Source organism: Geotrypetes seraphini, chromosome 3, assembly GCF_902459505.1.
Source record: "Geotrypetes seraphini chromosome 3, aGeoSer1.1, whole genome shotgun sequence".
Taxonomy (NCBI): Eukaryota; Metazoa; Chordata; class Amphibia; order Gymnophiona; family Dermophiidae; genus Geotrypetes; species Geotrypetes seraphini.
In genome coordinates this window covers 39,257,765-39,284,931 of record NC_047086.1, presented here as the reverse complement: position 1 = coordinate 39,284,931, position 27,167 = coordinate 39,257,765, and the positions used below count along the sequence as shown (strand labels likewise).

Sequence of the window (27,167 nt, the reverse complement as noted above, 5' to 3'; positions counted from 1 at the left end):
TGGGGGTATTCCCGTTTGGGATACTTGAGCTCCTTTAGTGCAATTTGCAACGTGTGCACTCTCGATGGACCCAGAATTACAGTGTGTACTCCCTCTAGACCCAGAATTGCCATGTTTACTCCCCCTAGACCCAGAAATGTAGTGTGTCCCAGAAATATAGTGTTTACTTAGCTCAGTCTCAAAAGAGTATTGGTAGCTTATCTTGTCAGGTGGGTTGTTTGTGCCCGTACCCTCCCCCAACTTACCTAGTTTAAAGCCCTGTGTAGTAGGCGGGCTAGACGGTGTCCAAGGACGTTCTTCCCCCTCCTGGTCAGATGTAACCCATCTGGTCCCAGCAGTCCTTGCAGTGCCTCTCCGTGGTGCAGGAACCCAAAGTTCATCTCCTTGCACCATCCCTGCAGCCAGTCGTTCGCCCTCCGGACTCGATCCTCCCTGGCACTGCCCTTGCCCCTCACTGGGAGGATCGAGGAGAAGACCACTTGTGCATCCATCTTCCTCAGCTTCTCTCCCAGGGCTCTGAAGTCTTCGGGTATGCTCTCCGGGGTACACCTGGCAGTGTCGTTGGTTCCGACGTGGATGAGAATCATAGGGAAGTGATCCTGGGGCTTGATGAGTCTGCCCAGGCTAGCGGTTACATCCCGGATCCTGGCCCCTGGCAAACAGCAGACCTCTCTTGATTGCAGATCTGGTCTACAAATTGGTCCCTTGGTGCCCCTTAGCAGTGAATCCCTGATGACCACAACTCTTCGCTTCCTAGGGGTGGGCCAACCTGTTGACTCTGGAACTGGAACCGTCTGCTCAACCACTTCTTGTACCTCGATGTCAGGACCCTCCTGTAGCAGCTGGTATCTGTTCTTAAGGGGGATATGTGGTGTTGATGTAGAGCTGCCCTGTATGTGAGAGAGAGAAACAGAATGAGGTTTTCTGCGTTTTCCAGTGGAGGAAGTAACCAGCTGCCAGGAATCAGCATCCCCAGCCACTTCCTGTATTCCGACGGTTGGTCTCAAGTTTGCAGGTTTAGATGCTTTGGGTGTCTCTAGGATGGTTCTGTCAGGCTCCTGTTCGGCGATCTGAGACAGCTCCTGGATGACACCGTCGATGAAGGTCTCGTCATCTCGGATGCATCTTAAGCGCTGAACCTCCTCTCTCAGGCTCCTCAGCTCTAGCAAAAGGTTTACATCTGGCTGATCTATTGCATCCGTCTGTGTGGAGACTGTAGTCGTCTTTAAGGGGATGGCCTCGGTCTGAACAGAGACCTCTGCCCTCCGTCCTGACTTCCCTTCCATCTGTGCGAAGACCGTAGCCATCCCCTGGGTGCTTTCGGTGACTGAACTGCCTGTCTTGATAGAAGTCTTGCTGCTTCTAGTTCTACCTGCCATTAATATATATATATATATATATATTTTTTTTTTTTTAAGATATTTGTTAGGATAGGATAGGGGCAGTTAGGTGTTGTCAGAAAGTGTTGAGGTTGGAGGGATAGAGGTAGTTAAGTTACCTTGTGTATTAGTCGGTCTGTAAGTCTATTTGTCTAACCCATTATTCTAAATTTTTAAATTGTATGTCTAAATATATGTTTATATGTTTATACAGTAAAACCTTGGATTGCAAGTAGACGATTCTCAAAAAATATATATTTTGGACATATTTTTCACGTATGAACGCTGCCAACTTTGGCCTTAGGGCCAAAATGGACTTAGACTATTTTTTTTATTATGCTGCTCCACACATACAAGTGAAAGCCTTGCCCACGGTATGTCCTCACATGCTCCCTATATTATTTTAGTTCAAAAATTAAGAGTTCAAAGATAATTTGTTCTCAGACTGATTACACTAAAACCTTGGATTGCAAGTAACTTGGTTTGCAAGCGTTTTGCAAGACAAGTAAAACATTTGATTAAATTTTAACTTGATATACAAGCAATGTCTTGCAATACAAGTACATACAGTATACACACATCACATCATCACAACTGAGCCGATGGTTCTTCTCTCTCTGACGCTGTGGTGACTGTTCTATATGAGCGAGGTCTTGCAATACAAGTACGTATAATATTTTATATTAAAGTTTTTGGGCTGTGGAACGAATCGTCTGAGTTTCCATTATTTCCTATGGGGAAATTTGCTTTGATGTACAAGTGCTTTGGATTACAAGCATGGTTCTGGAACGAATTATGCTCACAAACCAAGGTTTTACTGTATTTTATCAATTTTGTACCTCGCTTAGTAAAATTAAATAAGCGATTCATCAAACCAAAATAAAACTTGAAACTTATCAATGTGGGCAACTATTAAGATGTGTTATTTCACTGTTAATCCCAGTCATTAGAAATTAGGTCTAATTGCATGATCCTACCTTACTCCTCCGGTGGTCACTGACCCCCCCTCCCACCCCCAGAAATGTGAAAGAAGCAGTATATACCAGCCTGTATGACAGCTAGTCCTAAGAGAGCAGCAAACTGGTTTCTGGAGTAGCCTAGTGGTCAGTGCATTGGACTATAGCAATAGTCAGACCCATATCCCATTCTAACTAGTATATCTGTGGTGGAATATGTGAGAACATAAGAACTTAAGAGTTGCCGCTGCTGGGTCAGACCAGTGGTCCATCATGCCCAGCAGTCCGTTCACACGGTGGTCCTCTGGTCAAAGACCAGTGCCCTAACTGAGACTAGTCCTACCTGCATATGGTCTGGCTCAGCAGGAACTTGTCTAACTTTGTCTTGAAACCCTGGAGGGTGTTTTCCCCTATGACAGACTCCGGAAGAGCATTACAGTGTTCTACCACTCTCTGGGTGAAAAAGAACTTCCTTATGTTCGTACAGAATCTATCCCCTTTCAATTTTAGAGGGTGCCCTCTCGTTCTCCCTACCTTGGAGAGGCTGAACAACCTGTCCTTATCTACTAAGTCTATTCCCTTCAGTATCTTGAATATTTCGATCATGGCCTCTCTCAGTCTCCTCTTTTCAAGGGAGAAGAGGCCCAGTTTCTCTAATCTCTCACTGTACGGCAACTCCTCCAGCCCCTTAACCATCTTAGACATTCTTCTCTGGACCCTTTCGAGTAGTACCGTGCCCTTCTTCATGTACGGCGACCAGTGCTGGACGCAGTTCTCCAGGTGAGGGCACACCATGGCCTGGTACAGCGGCATGATAACCTTCTCCGATCTGTTTGTGATTCCCTTCTTTATCATTCCTAGCATTCTGTTTCACACATTGCACGGACGGCTTCATCAACTTGTCGATCAGAACTTACTGTACCTACATATAGGTGGCACCTGAAGGCATAAAGGCTACTGGTATAGTGTACAATTGGGTAAAATAGATTTGGATGGGTTTTGGAAGGGTTATGGTGAGATGTGTGCCTGGGACCTTTTGTATGAAGTTCACTGCCCCCAATACTTCGTGGGCTTCCTTGGTAATTCTTATGTTTTTATGCTTCAGTTTAACTGTCCATGGAGTGTTCGCTCTTTGTGACAGTGGTACGCGAGTTACGGTCCTCTGACAAATTTTGCTTGGATGTTCTGTCATTAGCGGTGGTGCGACTTTTGAGCAATCGCAAGTCAATACTTTCAGTCCAGGGCCCCATGCTTTGGGATGCTCTTTCCTTTAGCTCTGCGCCAAGCTTTTTCATTTTAGAAAAGGGTTGAAGACTGCTGTATGAGCGTTTTTTTGGTCCCAGCTCTTAGAATATCTAATTCTTTTGTTTTATATTTTGTACATACCGTGGTACCTTGGTTTGTGAACATAATTCATTCCAGAAGCATGCTCATAATCCAAAGCACTCGGATTTTAAGAGTAAATGGGATTCTCATGTGGGATCTTTAAGGGAGTAAATTCGGGGGCGGATACTTGAAATGGGCAGACTTGGTGGGCTATAGCCCTTTTCTGCCACTATGTTTCTATGTCCCCATAGAAAATAATGGAAACTCGGACGATTTGTTCCACATCCCAAAAACTGGTACGGATAGTAAGTAGACGCAGAAGAGGGAGGGTTAAGTGACTTTGCCCAAAGTCACAAGGAGTTGCAGAGAAAATTAAACCCAATTCTTTAGCCAAAAGGAGCCGGAACAAACGATACCGACTACTGTACCTCCCTCATCGTCTGATTCACTTTCTTCACTTCCAGCTTCTCTAGCGTCGGGAGCTCCACTGTGTGTGGCATGGTGGAGGGTCAGCACCATTGTCACCTGCAGTCCAGCAATTAGCAGTCCTCCATGAAGCGTTACCCACTAGCTAGCTGTCAGCGTCTCCGCCACTAACCACCACAGGTCCTCCAGCGGGGTTCTTTATTGTCAGCGGTAGCCTTTTTAGCAACCCAACACCCGCCTGAGTTCAGGAAAGCGCAGGATTGTCTTCCCCTTAATGCCAGCCTTGGCCTGATGCCTCTGGGATTCAACCTTTACCTGGTACCCCTGGTCATAATTTTCTTTCTCCAAAAGTTTAGAATTGTGCTACAGCTATTCCAGCTTTGAACAGGAGAGGGCAGCAAATGACTTGGTTATGTTCTGTACACGAGCTGTGTTCTACCTTTGTTTCTTAATGGATTCTTCTTCTTTTACTGGGTTTGGCTTAAATCAATGTAACAAATACAACTTTACAGTGGAAAAAGTATCATGATAATGCTGGGATAAGTACCAAAACTATCTGATTGGTTAATAGATATGTTACAGGAATGAATTCCACAAGAGATGCTTGATTTTTTTAAATTTAATTTTTAAATTTATATTCTATCTAAATATTAACCTAAGACCAAAGCTTCGGGATTTACATAAGCATAAGCAATGCCTCTGCCGGGTCAGACCTGAGGTCCATCGTGCCCAGCAGTCCGCTCACGCGGCGCCCCAACAGGTCCAGAACCTGCGTAATAATCCTCTATCTATACCCCTCTATCCCCTTTTCCAACAATTTAATTAAATAGCTGCCTCTTAAATTACACAAACAACTCAGCTATTATTGTTAGTAAAAAAAAGTTTTTCCTTTTAATTCTTTTAATAACCTAAACAATATCAAACCCCCTGTATCACTAATCAATTATAAATGTTACATAATTTTTTCACAATTTATAAATATTTTCAATTTGTGAACCTCTCTTTCATCTACTAACTCATACACCATTCACACACATGCATTCACTCAAACAACCAACAGCAGCATTCTGTGCAGTCACAATTATTATTGTATATTATCTAATAAAAGGATTTTAGTTCAACGGACGTCAATTCAAAACACAGCTCATTGAAGAAATTCGACCACATCACAGAGGCATACCACGACTCACATTGACTCCCAATACAAGCGAGAGTACACTTCAAATTTTACTGCCTACCATTTAAAGCAATAAACGGAGACAGCCCAGCCTATTGGAACAATCGACTAATTCAATCCACCTCAACCAGACATAGGAGAACCCACACACCCTCCAACCAAAAACGTCAAAAGAAAAAAAATTGTATGACAACTTCCTAGCCACTTGAGGTGCAACACTCGACCTCCAACTCTACAGCCTATTGACCTCAACCACAGACTATAAAACCTTCAAAAAAGAAATAAAAACCCTTCTATTCAAAAAACACATAAAATCGAACTAACACAATCAGAATTGTCCCAAGCATCACCTGCAACTACTCCATATGTACTTCTAATGCTATGACAATTCAGATGTAATCCATAGCAACTCAAAGAAATGTACAAACTACTCCCTAAATACTTCTAATGTCCTGACAATCCATTTGTAATCCGCCTTGAACCACAAGGTAATGGCGGAATAGAAATCCCTAATGTAATGTAATTAAAAAAGAGGGGTGACAGTCAGAAAGTTTCAAAACAGTAAAACAATGCATTGTTCGTTAAAGTGATGGAAAGTTGAGAAGAAATGAAAGGAGCAGCGAAGGGCGATTGAGGAGTTGTCAAGGACGGCAATTATTGCCATACAGTTGTTTTACTGTTTTGAAACTTTCTGACTGACACCCCTCGTTTTGAATTGACATCCGTTGAACTAAAATCCTTTTATTGGATAATATACAACAATAATTGTGACTGTTTGAGTGAATGCATGTGTGTGAATGGGTTAGTAGATGGAAGAGAGGTTCACAAATTGAAAACATTTATAATTGATTCGTGATACAGGGTGTTTGATGTTGTTTAGGTTATTAAAAGAATTAAAAGGAAAACACTTTTTAATAACAATAATAGCTGACTTGTTTGTTTGAGTTACCTAAATATTAGGCGGATTGTTGTACTTTATAATAGGTATACTTCATATAGGTCTCCTTTTACGAAGCTGCATTAGCGGTTTAATGCGCATAATAGTGCTCGCTAATTTGCCAGCCGCGCTAGCCGCTCCCGCCTCCTTTTGAGCAGGCGGTAGTTTTTCGGCTAGCGCGGGGGGGGGGGGTTAGCACGCACTAAAGAGGTGCGTGCAAGAAAGCCGCTAACGCGGCTTCGTAAAAGGAGCCCAAAGTTTAATATTTTTACTGTTTAAGTGCACTGTTAGATAGATAACTTATAAATATTTTTTAGCCAGCCTTTTCACAATCACATTTAATTTGGAATTTTCCTGGGGGAAAGGGGGGAAAGCATGGAATTTCACCTGCTAACACCCTTCTTCCTCAGGTGGAGGCAACAGGGGCCGATGCAGTTTGCTCAAGAAGGACACCAGCCAGGTCACCCCTAGACCAGGGATACTCACCTGCATACTATTGGAGATATTCACATAATTACAAATTAGCAAGTAGGCACACTTTTGGTATTTATGCGCATATATATATCGTTATTCTATGGAATCGGTGCATAAACAATTATCCCTTTATTAAGCAGCACAGTCTGGAAAATATAAACCTTACATATAGATTGTGAGCCTGGCGGGACAGACAAGGAAAAATTCTTGAGTACCTGAATAAATTCATGTATACCGGGGGTGTCCAACCTGCGGCCCCATGAAGTATTTTGTGCGGCCTCAGTCAAGGGCGATGCAGTGTTCTTCCTCTGCTGCCCCCGGGTGTTTACCGTCTTGCCGGTTCCCTCCTCTGTCTTGCTGCAGTGTTTGCGCGTTTGTGCGGCCCCAGAAACATTTTTTTCAGCCAATGCAGCCCAGGGAAGCCAAAAGGTTGGACACCCCTGATGTAAACCATTCTGAGCTCCCCTGGGAAAACGGTATAGAAAATTGAATGAATATATAAGTAAAAAAGAAGGTGAAATGAAGGCAAGAGTGCACTGGTCTGAAGTCTTTCAACTATGTGGCAGATAGATTAAGGCTTGGATCCCTGTTTTCCATTGATTACACAGTCATGCCTGAAAAAAATCTGTCCCTTCTTGCAAAATTTGTTGGTGGCCGCCTAATTAGCAGATCAGTCAGGGAAGCAGAGGGTTCCTGAAATGGTGGCTGCAGCGCATTGCAACTCCCACCTTCCCGTATAGATCAGGAGGCAGCATCACCTCAGTTTTTCCCACATTTAAGCACAATCCACGTTCACCCATCCAACCTTCTATCATTGACATACGATGATTCAAGAACTTCTGCAAATCCATCCCCATTTATGAACTGTGAAAAAAAAAAAAAATTATCATCAGCATTTAAACGACAGGAAACCTGCAACTTATCAAAGCCAAGGAGCTGGAACTACTCAGATATGAGGAAAGGCTAAAGAAGTTAGGGCCCTTCGGTTTGGAGAAGAGACAGCCGAGGAGGGATGCAAGACAGGTCTAGAAAACAGAGTGGAGCAGAATAAGTAAATGTGAATCAATTGTTTACTCTTTCAAAAAGTGCAAATACTAAGGAAAAATCTAGTTCTTTAATCTAAAACATCGCTATCGTGTCTACAACTACTTCAAAATGCAGCAGTGAGACTTGTATATGGACTATGGAAAACAGAACACCTACAGTCCTACTATACGAAACTACATTGGTTGCGCACAACGCCAAGGATTGTTTAAATTGGGCATCACTGCCTTTAAGATCCGGAGAAGGAATGCCCCCGACTACCTAACAGAGTTGGCCGTCCTACTCCAGGGAGCCCCCAACAGATATTCCACCAGCAATCTTTTTCACTTAAAATTCCCAGCATGCAACAATAAAAAGTCTACCAAGCATATTGCCTTATCCATCCAATATCAATTAGCAAAATGCTGGAACCAACTACCACTTTACACTATGATCTTGTGACCATTATCTCAGGTTCAGAAAACTTTTAAAAGCATTTCTGTACCAAGACAGGGAGCCAACCCGGAAGTAACTGAAATGGTAATTGTAAAAGCCCATTTCTAAACTGTCTATGCAACTCCTGGGACATAACGATGAGCCAACGATGACCTACTTGAACTTGAATCTACAGTGTGTATTTGTAACTGTGGCCTTACTGTATTAATAACTGTACTGATCTACCTAAACAGAACTAGCAACTTGAATGTCCATGTCAAACTGTCCAATCGTGGCTTTGGGGAGTCCCTACTGCTCAGCTGATGGGGGAGGGGGGGAATCTGCCTGCTACTCTCGGTCACCAAGATAAGTGGCTGAAATGTAGGCCTGGGTTTTCCGGGCCTACATTTCAGCTGCCTATCTTGGTGTGATTCTGTAACTGGCGCCCTGGAATGATTGATAGGTGATCGGCAGCCACTTTTAAGGCGGCCACTGACTTGGTTGCTGGTTACAGAATCCGGCCCTTAGCGCATACAAATCATTAGTGCGTGCTAATACGTTAGTGCCCGTTAATGAATTTATCCCTTAGTGCCCATGTTCTTGTGCCTAATTTTTGGCAAACTTTTTGAACCCAGTATATATAAGAACATAAGATTTGCTTTAGCTGGGTCAGACCAGTGGTCCATCGTGCCCAGCAGTCCGTTCACGCAGCTGTCCTTAGATCAAAGACCAGTGCCCTATTTGAGTCTAGCCTTACTTGCTTATGTTCTGCTCCAGTAGGAACTTATCCAACCTTGTCTTGAATCCCTGAAGGGTGTTTCCCCCTATAAAAGCCTCCAGAAGAACGTTCCAGATTTCTACCACTCTCTGGGTGAAGAAGAACTTCCTTACTTTTGTACGGAATCTATTCTCTGCTAACTTTACCGATTGCCCTCTCGTTCTCTTCACCTTGGAGAGGGTGAACAATCTCTTTCTCTACTAAGTCAATTCCCTTCAATATCTTGAATGTTTCGATCATGTCCCCTCGCAGTCTCCTCTTTTCAAGGGAGAAGAGGCCCAGTTTCTCTAGCCTCTCATTGTACGGTAACTCCCCCAGTCCCTTAACCATTTTTGTCGCTCTTCTCTGGACCCTTTCGAGTAGTACTATGTCCTTTATCATGTACGGCGACCAGTGCTGGACAAAGTATTCCAGGTGGGGGCGCATCATGGCCTGATATAATGGCATGATAACCTTGTTGCTGAATTAACTTTTGCAGGAAGTTTAATTAGTATATTGTTTGTGGCACCTAGGCTCTGTCAGGTAAGTTGTCTGTATGCTTTGAAATCCTCCTTATTTTCCTATTTAAAGTATCATCAGGCATCACCTGCACTTCAAAGTAACTGCTCATTCTCAATGCACTTTGTTGGCGTAGACCAGGGTTAGGGAACTCCGGTCCTCGAGAGCCGTATTCCAGTAGGGTTTTCAGGATTTCCGCAATGAATATGCATTGAAAACAGTGCAGGCAAATAGATCTCATGTATATTCATTGGGGAAATCCTGAAAACCCAACTGGAATACGGCTCTCGAGGACCGGAGTTCCCTACCCCTGGCCGTAGAACATGCTCAGAATACTAACATGGATCACAAGAGCCTGTCAGAATGAAATCAATAATTGATCCTCATGTTCTGAAAAAAAATCTGGCTTTGATCTTGTAATAGCAGGGGAATGCAAAAGTTCCAAATGTCGTGTCTGTTTTGGGAGAAGCTTTTTTTTACAGTCATACCTTGTCATATAACATAACATAAGCATAAACATTTATTTGTATACTGCAAAATCTTTTTTTGTTTTTTTAAATTCTTTATTGATTTTTAATCAAAAACAGTGTCATACAAATGAAAGAACAAAAGATATTCCACATATTCCACTATTATCTATACAGGTAACATAAATATCATTCAATAATTTCATTTTCCTGCATATAATAATATCATAATATATCCTAATATATAATACAAATAAAGAATAAAGTTATCCAAATATCACTATCAATATTTATTCCCCTCCCTCCAACCCCACAACCCCCTGAATGTGTAAAGATAAATAAACCAAAGGAAAGAAGAGATATGATGAAAATACATTATTATGTTTTTACAAATTTAGTCAATGGGCTCCAAATTTTATTAAATACCTCACTAGAAACATAGAAGATGATGGCAGAAAAGGCCAAATGACCCATCATAGAAACATAGAAGATGACGGCAGAAAAGGGCTACAGCCCATCAAGTCTGCCCACTCTGCTTACCCACCCCTGTCTATGCCCTAATGACCCAATTTTCTTATCTTGACCCTCATAGGGATCCCACATGGGTATCCCATTTATTCTTAAAATCTGGCACGCTGTCTGCCTCGATCACCTGCACTGGAAGCTTGTTCCAATGATCAACCATTCTCTCTGTGAAGAAATACTTTCTGGTGTCGCCATGAAATTTTCCGCCCCTGAGTTTGAGCGGGTGCCCTCTTGTGGCCGAGGGTCCCTTGAGAAAGAAAATATCATCTTCCACTTCGACACGTCCCGTGAGGTACTTAAATGTTTCGATCATGTCTCCCCTCTCCCTATGTTCCTCGTTAATTCGTTATACTGCAAAATCTTGAAGTTCTAGGCCAGGGCTGCTCAGTTCCTGTCCTCGAGATCTACAGGCAGGCCAGGTTTTCAGGCTATCCACAATGAACATGCATGAGAGAGATTTGCATACCAAGAAGGCAATCCCAGTTCCCTCCTGGAAATCCTGGGAAAGGTCCAAGTCTAAGTCCGCCCATCGCATGCCTCCAACATTCCCCCATGGAATATTGGATGCACAGTGGTGGTGGGATGCCTTACAAGACATCCAGAAAGATGGTTTCAAAAATTGGCACTTGAATGTCCCGGTGATTAGGATATTCAAATGCTGGTTTATGCCATTTTTTTTGGACGTCTGCATTTTTCTAAAATGAGTCTCATAGCCAGTCACTGCACACTAAGAGGTTCATAATCGAAATGGAAATATGTCTAAAAACCCGCCTAAATCGGAATTTGGACGATCAAAAAAAGACAGGTTGTCTAAGTGCCGATAATAGAAACGGGTTTTAGACGTATCTAAAACAGCTTAGGCCTTTTCAGTGACGCTGTGCACCCAGAGTGAAAAGGGGCATTTTTCCAGGCGTGGTTAGGGCGGGAGGAGGGCAGGATGTGGGCCGACCTAGACTTAGTCGTCCTGCAGTGATAATCAAAAGTTTAACGAGACTGCCTAGATGGAACTTATACGTTCTGACTTAGGCAATCTAAAAACAGGTATACATGTCCAGAAAATATCCAGAGTGACCAGATAACTACTGCAGGGACAAAGTAAAGACCCCCCCACGCTCCCCCAGTGATCACTGACCCCTCCCCCACACTGCCATGCAAATAGGAATAAAAACGTACATACCTGCCTCTAGAACATCAGCACCTGGCATAGGAAAGCTTAGTAGAGCTGCACAGAGGTGGCTTAAATAGTCTGGGGGTGGCTAGTGAACCATAGAGAGGAGGACCCAGTCCCATAAGCCACTCTAACCATTGCATTTATGGTGGAACATGTGCCCCCCAACCCTACTGTACTACCATATAGGTGGCATCTGCAGCCATAAGGGCTACTGGGGTGATGACAGATGGGTATAGTAAGTTTTAGGGGTGTTTTGGAGGGCTCACCATGGTGAGATGTTTTTGTGAAGTTCGCAGCAGTGCTCTGTAAGGTGCCCCACTAGTCTGTTGCCATGTCTGTGTGGCCAGTCCATCACTTTGCTGACCTCTCCCACGCCTTATTCTACGAGTTTTGGGCTTGGACGATTTTTTGAATGAGAATGCATATAAAGATAGACGACTTAGCAGTCTGGACGATCAAACAGCTGGACATAGAAGTAGGCGATTCTCAAAAAAACCCCATTTTGGATGTAACTTTCGATAATGGACTTTGGACGCTGCCGATTTTGGGTGACAAGCGCCTTAGGCCCAAAACAGACAAGTGCTGTACCGCGCGGCAAATGCGCCAAAGCCAGTTCCATCCCTGTGGGCTTCAGTGCATTGACTGTGCCAGCCTGTGCTATTTCGCTTAATAAAAGAGGCCCTAAATCTAGCAGCTGCCCCTTTTAGATCCTGATCTGGCACCACCTGCCGGCCCTATTGCCTCCAGGCCTCTAGTCAGGCAGAAACCCAGACCTATCTTCTCCTGCCCGCCATAGTCCACCTTGCACAACACGGCGAATCAGATGCAGTCCACACGCTGCCGTTTTTGAGAATCCTTGGAGAAGATAAACAAAGGGGCTCCTTTTACGGAGCCGCGTTAGCGGTTTAACACGTCTAATAGCGCGCGCTGATTTTCCGGCCGTACTATCCTCCTGAGCAGGCGGTAGTTTTTCAGCTAGCGCGGGGGCTTAGCGCGCGCTAAAAAGTTGCGTGCGATGCGGCTTCGTAAAAAGGTAGCCCAAAATGTTTTGTACCCAAGAATGAAGCGAGATGTTACACTACGAAAAAAAACAGAGAATAACATCTTTGTTGACCAGAATGCTCTACTGAGACCAGATTACATACATTCAGCTCTTTCTTAAATACAAAGGAGTCACAGAATTCATTCAACTGGTTCTTTTTTTCTCTCTCTGTAACATTCTATTCTCCATGAATCATTTCCTCGTGAATCAATTCCCATAGCCTTATAAAGTCGGAAAACAGAAAGGGGTTAACCGTTCAAAGAGTGAAAATGCCATTTTTACGCTAGGGAACCACTTGTTAGTGAACAAATTAATTAGTAACAATTCAAATACATGTTTCCCAACAGAAAAGGGCCGCTTCCCTTGAATATCATGTTTGCAAAGTTCATTTAGAAGGGAACAAAAGCCGACTGTGCACTTTGAGTAACTGTACAGTCCCAAATGGAAATCGTGTTTGTGAGTATTTCCTAATGAATTTTGCAAACATCAAATAACACACACACACACACACAAAAAAAAATCCATATTGTGATCACAGAAACTCCAAGCAGGGTGAGACAGATGCTTGAAATCATTATTTTTTTAAAAAATTATCTTGGTAGCTCTGTATACTGTACATTTTCAGTTGATGATGGAAAACAGGTCCAAGGGAGTTCAGATATCAGTCGTAGCTAAGGGGATTCGTGCTGAGGTTTTCTGCTATGAGCACAGAATCAAAAAGTTGCCCACAACTGCATACCTATCCCTGTCATAATCAAGAAGAGCCTGCCTTTGTAGCGATCCATAGGTGACTTGATGTGCAGCAAAGTTCCTTATACGTCAAAGGGATTGCTGATTCCAGTATAAGGTTAATCTGCCCCCATATTGACCTCCATAAACTGAGTATCAAAGGACAATAGAACAACAGATGATCTAATGAATTGTGATCGGCTCAACTTTCCGTTTTCGTGGGCCAAAGATGAATGCAGATATACTGGGGCATAGCAAAGTATTTAATTTGATCTGGGGGCCCGTTGACATCCTTTGTTAATTCAACATAGTTTCTTGGTTTTCAAATCTTTTCTTTATTTTTATACATGTCCAGGACGGGGTGGGGGGGGATATATTTTTTGGTTCATTTCTTGATCAAATTGTTGGATGGGAGAGCAGGGATATTTATTATCTTCATTGTTATTGTTGGAATTTAAGTGCTTATTTTGAAACGAATGTATGTAGAATCTATGGCACTTTGTATTAGTTTTGAAAATTAATAAAGATTTATTAAAAAAAAAAAAAAAAAAGTTGCCTACAAATTCCACAATTAAAATAGAACCTTTCTAGACTAATTAAGAGAGGAATAAACCCCCCCTGTGAATAACTTCAGAATGTATAGGGTAAGCATAGAGGATTCTTAGCAGGAAAGTGTTGTTTTTACCCAAAACAGGTGATTGATTTCTTAAAGGCAAAATAGTCATGTACACTTCCCCCTCCCCATTCGCGGTTTCTGCACTCGCGATTTCACATAATCGCGATTTTTTTCTGGGGAGGGGGAAAATTAAAAAAAACATATTTTTTACCTCCCTGCCGCCTTCCCGGCCTTACCTGGTGGTCTAGAGGGCTTTCGGAGCAGGAGCGATCTTCCTACACTCCTGCCCCGTGCAGATCGCCATGAGGAAATGGCTGTAGGGAGTTCCCGTCGTAGTCTCGAGAGACTATGGGAACTCACAGTAGCCATTTCCTCATGGCCATCTGCACGGGGCAGGAGTATAGGAAGATCGCTCCTGCCCCGAAAGCCCTCTAGACCACCAGGTAAGGCCGGGAAGGCGGCAGGGAGGTGGGGGGTGGGTCTGAGCCAGATAATCACAGTTTTTCGCCATTCGCAGTCCGGCTCTGCCCGTATCCCCCGCAAATAACGAGGGAGAAGTGTATTGTTTGAGCTTAGTCCCTGTGATGCAGTAGGCTGGCGGCATAAATTGTGCCTGGATAACATGTTTTTTTCTTCAGTTTTCCTTCTGAATTATAGTTATTCTTGGATCCTGTATTTCCTGCTAATTTTGGATGAATATTCTTGACTTGATATTGATGACAGATTTTTTTTTTTTCCCTTGTAATAATTTTCTTAATTTCCTGTTATCACTTTTCTTGGTGATACGTAGAGAAATTAAATTTTTGCACTAGATCTCTACGGGCCCCTTTTATGAAGGCGCGTTAGGGCCTTAACGCGCAGAATAGCGCGCGCGCTAGCCGTGACTGCGTCCTCTTAAGCAGGTGGTAGTTTATCAGCTAGCGCGCGCTAATCCGGTGCGTGTGCTATAAACACTAGCACACCTTTGTCAAAGGAGCCCTATATGTGTCACATTAGGTTAAATGCTTGTATTGAAAAAACGTGCACTGCCAAAGATAACTATGGCAAATTGTAACCTGAAAAATCTTTTTTTTAAAAAATATTCTTTATTCCTTTTGAAAACTTACAGCAAGCGTACAGGAATATATCATTAGTAACAACAATAACACTTGTAATTCTCATATAATTCTACAAACATAAAAATTATATCCCGTCCCACCCACCTTCTTTCAAATATTATAATCAATTATATCATAAATATAATATAAACACTTAATTTAGTGAAATTTCCAGAAAAACTCCCCCCACCCACCTATGTGTACATATATTCATCCAAGGAAAATGATGTTTACTCCTTACAATATCGTTCCAAAAGCCCCCAGATCTTTATAAAATTATTATAGTTTCCTTTCTGTATTGCACTTGCTCTTTCCATCTTAAAAATATGGCATACCGAATTCCACCAAAATGTATAATTAAGATTAGTATAATTTTTCCAGTTATTGGTGATATACTGAATAGCAACCCAGTCAAGATTAATAATAGTTTGTTATTATGTGCTGATATTTGACTTTTTTTCCTCATAGACATGCCAAACAGAAAACCTGAAAAATCTAATTGTTTGCACTAGATCCATAGTTCGTTTCAAGTTAGGATACAACCTTGTGTCATAAACTTGTTCTGTAACTGTCAAATTGTAACCTGTCAACTATATAATATGTATGTTTAACCTGTAGGCCGTTCTGAGGTCTTCTGGGACAACGAGATAGAAAACGAATTAAAAAAATAAAAAAGTAACCTTCCCCCCCAAACCCCACTTATCAAGCCATCTCCTACCTAAACAAAAATAGTTGGCAAATACCCGCCCCTCCACCACTGTCTCTTACCCCCTTCCCTCTGAAAGCTAACGAGAAGAAGGGTCTGCTGACAGCCACTGACACTTAAGAACATAAGAACTGCCATCTCCGGATCAGACCCATGGTCCATCGAGTCCGGCGATCCGCACACGCGGAGGCCCAGTCAGGTATACACCTGATGTAGTTTTAGTCACCCATATTCCTCTATGCCTCTCGTAAGGAGATGTGCATCTAATTTGCCTATGAATCCTAGCACAGTGGATTCCTTAATAACCTCCTTTGGGAGAGCATTCCAGGCGTCTACCACTCGCTGTATAAAGCAGAACTTCCTGGCATTTGTCCTGGACTTGTCCCCCCTTAGCTTCAAACCATGTCCTCTTGTCCGTGTCGCGTTGGACAATGTAAATAATTTATTTTCCTGCTCTATTTTATCGATGCCTTTCAGCATTTTGAACGTCTCGATCATGTCCCCTCGCAGCCTCCTCTTCTCATTTGTTCACGTTAATGTGAAAAGAGACGTTCTCATTCAGAACTGAACTCTTGAGCACGATTTGGTCTCGTCTCTTCTCTGTCACTAAAGTGAATACATGAACATCTAAATATTGTGTACCAGTAGCTGTCGACCGCTTGGCCTGCTACAACACAGACCTGTAAGTACTTGTATTAATATTCAAACAAACCCCTTTCAGAGATGTAGGGGCAGTGTAACTAGGACATGAATGGAGTTTGCAAAGGAGGTAGACTCAGGAGTAATGCCAGGAAGTACTTCTTTTACGGAGATGGTGGTGGATGCATGGGACGCCCTACCGAGAGAGGCGGTAGAGACTAAAACTGTGAACGAATTCAAAAATAAGGTGGGATAGACACAGAGGATGCTTAAATAGAAAGAAGATGGAAATGCAACATGGCTGTTGAGGTGTTACCTTCAGCGAGAATAGTGGGAGCCGAGTCTGATACCAGGCAGACTTGTATGGTCTGTGTCCTGCAGGGGAAGCAGAGGCCGATGTTGGACAGACTTGCATGGTCTGTGTCCCGCACGTGGGAAGAGACAAAGAAGAGTACTCAAATCCAGCATGAGGGAATGGAGGCCAATGCTGGATAGATTTATAGGGTCTGTGTTCCATATTTGGCGAGAGATATATAGACACCCCTTGTTGTGAATCTCTTGTATATGCGTTGGTTACATCGAAACTAGATTAGTGTAATACCATGTATACAGGACTCCTTCAAGTTTCAGGCAGCCAGCCAGCCGCACACGACTTCAGGAAATGCACTGGCTGCTTCTTAAGAGGAAAATCGCCAGCGAACGTAAAGGCAAGGGAGGGAGATGCTTGGACCGCGCGATTGGATTTTAAAGTATTTTGTGCGCGTTCCCTCAATTAACTGCGGGGACAAGACCATTCACCGCTCCACGGGGCGGTGAATGGCCTTGTCCCCGTACCAGCAGCGACCAGGGGTTTTTTTCATCCCCGTTGTCATTCTCTAACCCCATGTCATTCTCTAACAGAAACTACTTATTGATTACCTGTGGGAGAAAAAGACAAAACATTTTACAATGACACAGTATTTGGGAACAAGTAACTTTAAAAGTATGAGAGAGTAATGTGAAAGAATACTTACCTGGACAATTCCTGGGTTTGTCTAATACTGACCTGCAGGAGACAAAAACAGATTATTTGAGTACTTTATATAAAAGAGAGTTGCCATAGAGATTTTAAAGTGACTTAGTTGTCATGTACTTTTTCTTTTTATCTGTCCTCCTTACACATCCAGGTTGGGAGGGAGGGAGATGGGAAAACATTATAATTATTATTCATTATATCTATTTTATTGAAATTATACATGTGGTTTTATTTTCATTAGTTAAGGGGAGGAGGGGGGTTCAAAACATTTGTTGTTAAAATATTTGTATATTTAAAGTGCTTTTGTTTGATTCGTTTATGTTTAAATTCACTGTATTGCACTGTTAATAATTGAAAACTAATAAAGATTTACAAAAAAAAAAGTGACTTTAAGGAAACTATTTTAATTAGAATATCTATTAGAGCACTTGAAATTGAGAAGGTTTTAATGTTATTTAAATGAATTTTTACAAATGCACTTTAATGTTACCATATGAAAAGCTCTTTGACTTGAATCTCTCTGAAGTGAATTCAGGAGTAGTTTCATTTCGTGCAATAAGCATTACTAAATTGTAACTGCGATTTGCACGGTCTCTTTTCTTGCTGGTCTCTTACTGGAAACTATACGTACCCAGATGTTTCTAAAACCTCAGTAGCAGTTCAGTGGAAGTGAGCCTTGTGTTGGGGGAAGCCAACTCAAAATAAGAGACCACGGTGACATACGTTTAGTTTCTGTGTGATGCGACAGGGCTGAGCTGAAACTGAGGGGTGTTAAGCAGCGCCCAACATGTTTCGCCTGTGCGGCTTCTTCAGGGGCATATAACTAATAATAATAATAATCAGTTTATATACCGCAAGGCCGTAAAGTTCTATGCGGTTTACAATAGTTAAAAAAACCCCAATAAAAGAAGCTGAATAGAACTAAAAAAGTTAAAAGCCAATAATTAGAGACAGTAAAATGATCAAAATAGTGCCTAATAAAATTTTTACGAATTAGCTGCCTAAATACTTCAAAAACATATGTTTTTAGATGTCTCCTAAATTCCTCATAAGTGTCAGTAAACATGCTACCGGATGTGTGCCATAACACCTACGAAGCCCTGCTATTTAGATGTGCCTTTTCTATGGTCTTTCATGGCGTCCTACGGGTGGGCGAATTGGTTCCGAGTTCCAGACAACCGGGCGCCCAGGGAGGTTTAAGGGTGCACACCGTGGTATTTCGAGGGGCGGCCTTGGAAATCATAATACAGCGATCCAAAATGGACCAATCAGCCAAGGGTGCAGCCATCACCGTGAGCAGTTGCGCAGATACAAGGGTGTGCGCGGTAGCCAATTTCACAGATTACATGGTGCGCAGGCCGGCGAGCTCGGGGTAGCTGCTGATTCACGAGGATGGCTCTCCCCTTACCCGTTTTCAATTCACCAAGGTGCTATGATTATGGTTGCAAAAAAAAGGGCTGCAGAATTTCCATTTCCGAACCCATTCCTTCTGGATTGGAGCAACCACTACCGCGGCTGCGGGGGGTGGGGGTGGGGGCTGCTCGAGCAGCAGATTAGGGCCTTAGATAGATGGAAGTCTGATGCCTATAAGTCTTACATTTGTTTGGCCCCCAACCTGCAGGACTAATTGCCTTAACTTGTTCCCATGCTGTCTGCATTCCAGGTGTGTTATTGAATCGGAAGCACATCTGGATATGTGGCTATTTGTTTGTACACTGGGCACAGCGGAGAGCGCAGGCGAGACCTGTGGGTGAAAATCTGGGATTGCCAAGATCAGAGGTAGTCGTGACATGGTTGGGAAATAGGGGGATGTTGTGGGATCAATTAATGCCTTCCCTTCTTGTGGGCAGCGCAGACCCACACAGCGCCATGGGCCCTCATCGTGCACCTTGGGAGGCAACGACCTGACATCTACAAACAGTGTGTTACTAACCAAAAAAAATGTTGCGGGATTGCATGGCCTTGGCAGGTATGTGGAGCAATACCATCTTGATTTGGACTCATATAGTCCCTAGACTGGTATGGAGGGAGGCACGGTCACACCAGGCAATAGAACGAGCCAGAAAAAAAATTAACAAATGGATGCCCAAGTTCATGCCAAATATAAAGGGTTATTCCATCATGCTTGAGTTGCTTGAAAGTGTTTGCCCAGGGGTGTATTGCCCATATGGGGTGCACCTGTCGGATATTGGTTTGGATATTTTTATTACCATAATACAGGATTTTGCAGAAGTTCTACTGAGCAGGCCGCAGCTATAGACCATTATGGGGAACCCGGGACAAGCGAGGTTTTGCTATCCTGGGTAGTGGCAGGGTCACACGGGGGTGTGGGGGGTGGGCAGAGACATAGTACCCGGATAGGAGAAGATACAGGAATACAGTGGGAGAAAAGCTTTAACATCCGAGATTCTCAGAGATCTCAGAGAGAGTGGGAACTCAAAGGCCTTGAGCATGCGCAGATACTCAAGGCCCAGCAAAAAGGACGGCAGATCTTCACTGGCACCAGCATGTCCTGTGCGTTGGTGCTGGTGCCGGGTGCCAGATGGGGGTAAGCGATGTGTTCAGGTGGGTGGATGGGTGCGTGGGGGATGTCGGATTGCGGCGGGGGCGGGCGATACAAGCGGGGGGGGGCGGATCGGGGGGGATGGCAGATCACGCGGGGGAGGGCCTTCATGAGCGGGGGGGAGCAATGCCAGTTTTCAGGGAGGTAGAGCAGTGCCGCTGGCCTTGGGGGTGGGGGGTGGGAACGAATCAAGCGAGTTTCCCTTACTTTCTATGGGGAAACTCGCTTTGATATACGAGTAATTTGGTTTACGAGCATGCTTCTGGAACGAACTATGCTCGTAAACTAAGGTTCCACTGTATAAGGTCTCTGCTTATGGAGATGATATATTGTTTCATTTGAAGAATCTTGAATCTACCATTCCGCATTTACTAGATTCGATTGACCAATTTGGAAAATTTTCTGGATATAAAATAAATTGGAGCAAATCGGAGGTTCTTCTGCTAAATGTACATTGTGTAAAAGGATTATTTGATTCATTCCCTTTCCTTTGGAAGGAAGAGGTAATAATATTTAGGTATTATGATTCAAAACACACTGGAAGGTACAATGAGAGTAAATGAAAAATCTTTATTGCTGAAGGTCAAAGAAATGTGTGAGCACTGGAACTCACTACATCTTTCTTGGTGGGGGAGAGTCCAAACCGTAAAAATGATGACTTTGCCGGTAATTTGTTACCAAATGAGTATGTTGCCGGTTTATTTTCAAGGGTCCATTTATAAAAAATTAAATGGTATTCTCACAAAATTTATTTGGCTGGGTAAAAGTCCTAGAATTGCTTTAGTATCTTTACAAAAACCAATTGCAGTGGGTTATTGGGTTGACTACAAAAATTCTTTATCATCTCGACCATCACCAGTCCGTCTTACTTATGTCTTTAGATCTATCATCGGCATTTGATACGATAGATCATAAGCTTCTTCTGTCTCGTCTGTGTGAAATCTGAATCAAAGACCAGGTCTTGGACTGGTTTTCATCTTTTTTTTTACAGATCGTTCCTCCAAGGTAGTATCTAACTCAACATCGTCTGATTCATTTACAACTGATTATGGTATCCCCCAGGGTTCCATCTTATCTCCCCTACTTTTCAATATTTTTGCCACCTCTTTTAACATTAGGGCAATCTATCGGATTCACAATGTTTGCTTAAGCAGATGATGTCCAACTAATTCACCCAATAGATCTAAATAATCAATCAGAAATAAAATTCATAAACCAAAAATTGGAAAAGATTAACTCCTGGTTGGACCTACATATGCTCTCTTTGAATGTTGAAAAGTCCAAAGTAATGATTTTTCCCAACAAGGAAGGACTCTCTATGCAGACCCCTCTTAAATTCAAGTCTCAATCTATAAAAATCGTACATTCATTCAAATTACTTGGAGTCACTTTTGATAGTAAATTTAATTATCATCTTCATATCAGTACAGTGGTCCAACGTTGCTTTTATCGGCTACATATGATCAGGTCATTATCCAAACTATTAGATGCTGTGCCTTTGAACATCTTGATTCATTCTCTCGTGATTTCGTGCATTGACTATTGTAATGCCCTTTATAAAGGCATAACTAAAAATGAAATAAGAATACTCCAGATAATACAGAACACCGCTGTAAAGATTATATTCAATGCAAAGAAATCCGACCATGTGACCCCCCCCCCCTTTTGCAAGAAGCCCACTGTTTGCCAGTGGAACACAGAATTACATACAAAATTCTTCTGTTAACATTTAAGACCAGACAAAACAATCAACCTGAATTTATTAATAATCTTCTTACCCCTTATAATCCTTCTAATACACTAAGATCATCAGCCAATAACCTTTTCTCTATTCTGTCACTGAAGTATATACATACAATGAGGTCTACTATCTTCTCTGTTACTGCCCCTTTTCTCTGGAATAGTTTCCCAAATTACTTCCGTGAAGAATCAATTCTAAATAATTTTAAGACGAAGCTACAGACATTTCTCTTTCTTGATGCTTTCAAGACCTAACTGTCTTTTTAAGGGCAATTGAGTTCAACATTATTGAGTTCAATATTATTTATAGTACCCCCTCCTATTGTTTTTTCCTTAAACGTTCTCTTTTATTTTGAATAATAATAATAATAATAATTTTATTCTTATATACCGCCATACCCAGCGAGTTCTAGGCGGTTTACATTAAATTAGATTAGGATCCGCATAGACTTGTAGATTTACAACAAATTTATAGGATTTACAATAACTGTAGCCAAAACTTGGCAGATGAAAAGGGAAATTTACAACAATATTGTAGTTCTTGCCTTTTTACCTTTTGTTCTGTTTGTCTTTGTTTTTAAAAGCCTTTGAAAGTTATTGTTACTGTTTGGTGATGCAATGTCAGCTTAAACTTGTATTTTAGTTAAAGTATGTTTTATGTTTTTATGAATTTTTACACTGCCTAGAAGGTTGATTGGGCGGTATAAGAAATTTTAAATAAACTTGAAACTTTATAGATACCATCAAGCTTTCATACTACGTCAGGGTATGTATTGGATCCTTCCTGAAGTCTTGGAGCATCTTCTGGACTGGCTTTACTTAGAATGGCAACTAATGTCCTCATTAAGGTTATCACAACAAAGAAAAATGGGGAGACCCAATAATCCATAGTGAAAACAATCCACCGATGAAAACAAAAACAAAAAACTGTGGATACAGATGTTCTGGAGATAATTTATTAAACACTGACATATAAAAACATGAAAATTCAATTTAAAAAAGTACAATGATAAAAAATACAGTGATAAAAATCCAATCGGACCCTATACGGTCCGTGTTTCAGCGAACACACCTTCCTCAGGGGTCCAATGGTTTGCAAACTCACATATTAAGAATTGGACTGACAACAGTCTATTGTCTTTAAACATGTGAGCAAAGAACACCGCAGATAAGCTGAAGTAGCAAAAAAAATGCAAACCATTGGATCCCTGAGGAAGGCGTGTTCGCCGAAACATGGACTGTGTAGGGTCCGGTTGGATTTTTATCACAGTATTTTTTATCATTGTACTTTTTAAATTGAATTTTCATGTTTTTATATGTCAGTGTTTAATAAATTATCTCCAGAACATCTGTATCCACAGTTTTTTGTTTATGTTCCCATTGAGGTTATGCCATATATTGAGTATCAAGTTACCCAGAATTTATAAGGGCAATAGCATTCTTTTTATCACTTGGAAAACTTTAAAATTTATTGATAATTTAATATCTATATCAGTACAACAATCCACGTGTCAATCCTTATGGTTGAACTCGATGCTTCAAATTGGTGAGTCTAAGATCCTCTGGAAACATTGGCTGCAGGCACGAATACGTACTTTTGATGATGTGTTATCAAATGGGAAAATGCTTGATTTTTCACAACTGCAACAATCATTCGGCATTGCAGTCTCAAACATATAAGTGGTTGCAGTTGAAGCAGGCCATTCAGAAGGGGTTCCCTGATTGGCGCAACATAAAAAAATCAGTATAGTTTGACGGGCCTATGCTTCCAGACAGATTTGCTTGGGCATCAGGCAGCCAAGTGGTTTAAATTAATATCTGGATAAAAAACCTAAAAATAGTTTAAGAGACATTTGGAGCATTGAGATTAAGCAGCAGATTTCTGCTACTCAATGGCCATGGATTTGGACTTGGAAGATGAGATGTACAGCGTCAGCATCTATGAGACAAACATAGTTTTTTTTTGTTACATAGAAGTTTTTGGACCCCTGTTCATTTGCAGAAATCTAATAGATGTTGGCACTGTCTTCTTGAAGTAGAGACACTGGATCATTTGTTGTACCATTGTCCTTTGATACTTAATTTTTGGAAATCTATATGGGGACATATCAATTTGATTCTGGAGACTGCGGTTCCACTGTCGTATAAAGCGGTAATCTGTGGGACTTTGTTATCTCCTACACCTCCAATAGATAGACATAAAAACAGATTACTGGGTATAATGACTGGGTTAGCCAAGCAAATGGTCATGAAAAATTGGAAGACTTTTGACCAATTAAATTTCCCTCTTTGGTGAATTAGTTATGCTTTTATTATAAATACGAGAAAATGATTTCTGAACAAAGGGGTAATAATAAGTTGTTTAAACTGACATGGGGTTCATTGATTATCAGTTTTAATTGAAGGGTTTATTTCCATATTTCTGGTATGATTGCACATTCAGGGAAGGGGTGGGTGAGAGGGAGAGGGATCTTATATTATATTAGGATTTGTTTATTAATTACATGTTTGTACTGTTGTATGGTTATATTAAAAACATTGGAATTAGGGTGGGTGGGAGGGGGTGAAAATGTTTTTTTCATGTGTTTATTGATGGATGTAAGTGTTGTTTTTCAGGTTGATTGTATGTGTTCCTTTATGCACTGTTTTTAGACTGAAAATTAATAAAGATTAAATAAAAGAAAAAGAAACATTCACAATAGTTCAAAGGCAGTACAATTACAAAATACCTTCAAACAGTGCAATAACATAATATCTTAATCCACTAAAATAACATCAAAAGCTGGAGGAAATTATATGTTGTCAGTCTTCACTAAGTATAGTGCAATGAGCACAGTTCAAGTTTCTTATTAAATATACCTACTAACAAGTTTCAGCTCATTTGGGTACAAAAGTGGTCCTGACTTAAAAAGTAGTGAAGACCTCTGGTCTAGAGGATGGCTATTAAAATGGTTGTGGTCTTCATCTTAAAGCATATGTGGAAAGAATTAAAAGACTTATGCACACCATGAAGAAAGGTGGAAGATATGAAAGACATTTAAATATGTCCATGACTTAAGTGCATAGGAGGTTTAAGGTGTAAGGTGATGCATGTCGGTAACAAAAATCTTATACACGAATACAGGATGTCCGGGGCGGTACTTGGAGAGACCCCCAGGAAAGAGACTTGGGAGTACTGGTCAACAAGTCAAAGAAGCCGTCCGCGCAATGTGTGGCGGTGGCGAAAAGGGCGAACAGAATGCTAGGAATGATTAAGAAGGGGATCACGAACAGGCTGTACCAGGCCATGGTACGCCCCCACCTGGAATACTGCGTCCAGCACTGGTCGCTGTACATGAAGAAGGACACAGTACTACTCGAAAGGGTCCAGAGAAGAGCAACTAAAATGGTTAAGCGGCTGGAGGAGTTGCCATACAGTGAGAGATTAGAGAAACTGGGCCTCTTCTCCCTTGAAAAGAAGAGACTGAGAGGGGACATAATCGAAGCATTCAAGATAATGAAGGGAATAGACTTAGTAGATAAAGACAGGTTACATAGAAACATAGAATATGACGGCAGAAAAGGGCCATCGGCCCAAGTCTGCCCACTCTAAGAACCCTCCCCCCTAAGCACTTCCTCGAAGTGAACCCACATGCTTATCCCATTTTTTCTTAAAATCGAGCACGTTGCTGGCCTCAATTACCTGAAGTGAAAGATCATTCCAACGATCAACCACCCTTTCGGTGAAGAAATACTTCCTTGTGTCACCATGAAATCTCCCACCCTTGATTTTTAACGGATGCCCTCTTGTTGCTGTAGGTCCTGTAAGGAAAAAGATATCTTCTTCTACCTCAATACAGCCAGTAACATTATTTGAACGTCTCTATCATGTCTCCCCTCTCTCTGCGTTCCTCGAGAGAATATAGCTGCAACTTACCTAGACGTTCTTCATATGGGAGATCCTTGAGTCCTGAGACCATCCTAGTGGCCATTCGCTATAACTGACTCCATTTGATAATGTGGCCTCCAAAATTGAACATAATATTTCAGATGAGGTCTCATCATTGACCTGTACAACGGCAAGGTAGAGAGAATGAGAGGGCCTCTCTAAAGTTAAAAGGGGATAGAGTAAGGAAGTTCTTCTTCACCCAGAGAGTGGTGGAAAACTGGAATGCTCTTCCAGAGGCTGTTATGGTGGAAAACACCCTCCAGGGATTGAAGACAAAGTTGGACAAGTTCCTGCTGAACCGGAACGTACGCAGGTAGGGCTGGTCTCAGTTAGGGCACTGGTCTTTGACCTAGGGGCCACCACGGGAGCGGACTGCTGGGCACGATGGACCACTGGTCTGACCCAGCAGAGGCAATTCTTATGTTCTTATGAAAGGGATAAAAGGGAGCAGATTCTGGAGTAATATAAGTAATTTATTTATTTTAAAAAATTTCTATACCGTTTATAACAAAATCATCATTTATTTAATGGGTACATCGTATAATCTTCCAGTGGCAGTGATGGAGACTAGGACTGTGTCTGAATTCAAAAGCACGGGACAAGCACCGAGTATCTCTAAGAAGAAAGGATTAGAGCTTAGTTGGTATGGATTGCAGACTGAATAGGCAGTCTGGTTTTTATCTGCAATCATTTTCTCTGTTTCTATATCGGGAACAGTATATAGCTGCAAATGAAGTCTTTTGCCAGTAGAGGCTGGTTTCAATTCAGCTGGAAGTCTAAATGAAAGGGGCCAGGAAAAAACTGTAGGTCACTCTACAAAAGATATGAAGAAAGTTTGTATTCTTTCCATAAACATTCTCCCATCCTTCTCACATCCCTTCTTTATCCCCCTCTCTGAAAAGGTCTCTCCATTGCTCTACAAAACTTTTTTCGACTCCAGCTTTTCCCTGTTCATTAACCATGCCAACATTTTTAATCTAACACCACTGTTAAAGAGTGGCAGGCTTCCAGGGAAATATATCAGCCAGGCTTATTAATTTCATGCCAAGTGCTGGAGGCGTGAATTTAGAAAACGCTGTTTGACTTTGGATAATAGGAATCAGGCAGCTTAAAGGCAGGGGATAAAGATCAGGCGCCCTGAGTCTCAGGAGGAGGAGCAGGTGCAGGCTTCAAGCAAGGCCTTCAGGCCCAAAGGGGCAGCCAATGCTTAGAACAATCTGCAAGGGTTTTTTTTGTTTTTTTTAATTTGGCTTGTGCCTCTCACGGCTTAACAGACCGCTGCTCCACAAAGAGTGGTAAACAGGAAAAAAAAAAGGGAAATTAAAAAGGGAAGTCCCAGGGTAGACAAAAACAAATTAGGGAAACAAATTACACAGAGTCAACAAATAAACAAGGGAACATCTGCGAATATATTTCTTAGGCGTTCTGCGATTGAAAACAGCCTGAGAAATGGTGGCTGGATGTGAAAAATCTAACCCTGGAACTGGCATTTCTTTTTGCTAGTGTTCCTTACAGAGGGA

At 41.9% G+C, this 27,167-nt stretch overlaps 1 long non-coding RNA gene across 1 annotated transcript in view; it reads right to left on the bottom strand.

The window, feature by feature from the left end:
* Window positions 1–7,102: 7,102 nt before the first annotated feature.
* The window catches only part of LOC117356521, a 39,178-nt gene continuing 19,113 nt past the window's right edge, over window positions 7,103–27,167 (bottom strand). The window contains exons 3-4 of the long non-coding RNA XR_004538660.1: window positions 17,415–17,446; window positions 7,103–7,539 (exon numbers count right to left, since the gene is read on the bottom strand). This is a non-coding gene — a long non-coding RNA (uncharacterized LOC117356521). The remainder of the gene's footprint in view (window positions 7,540–17,414; window positions 17,447–27,167) is intronic.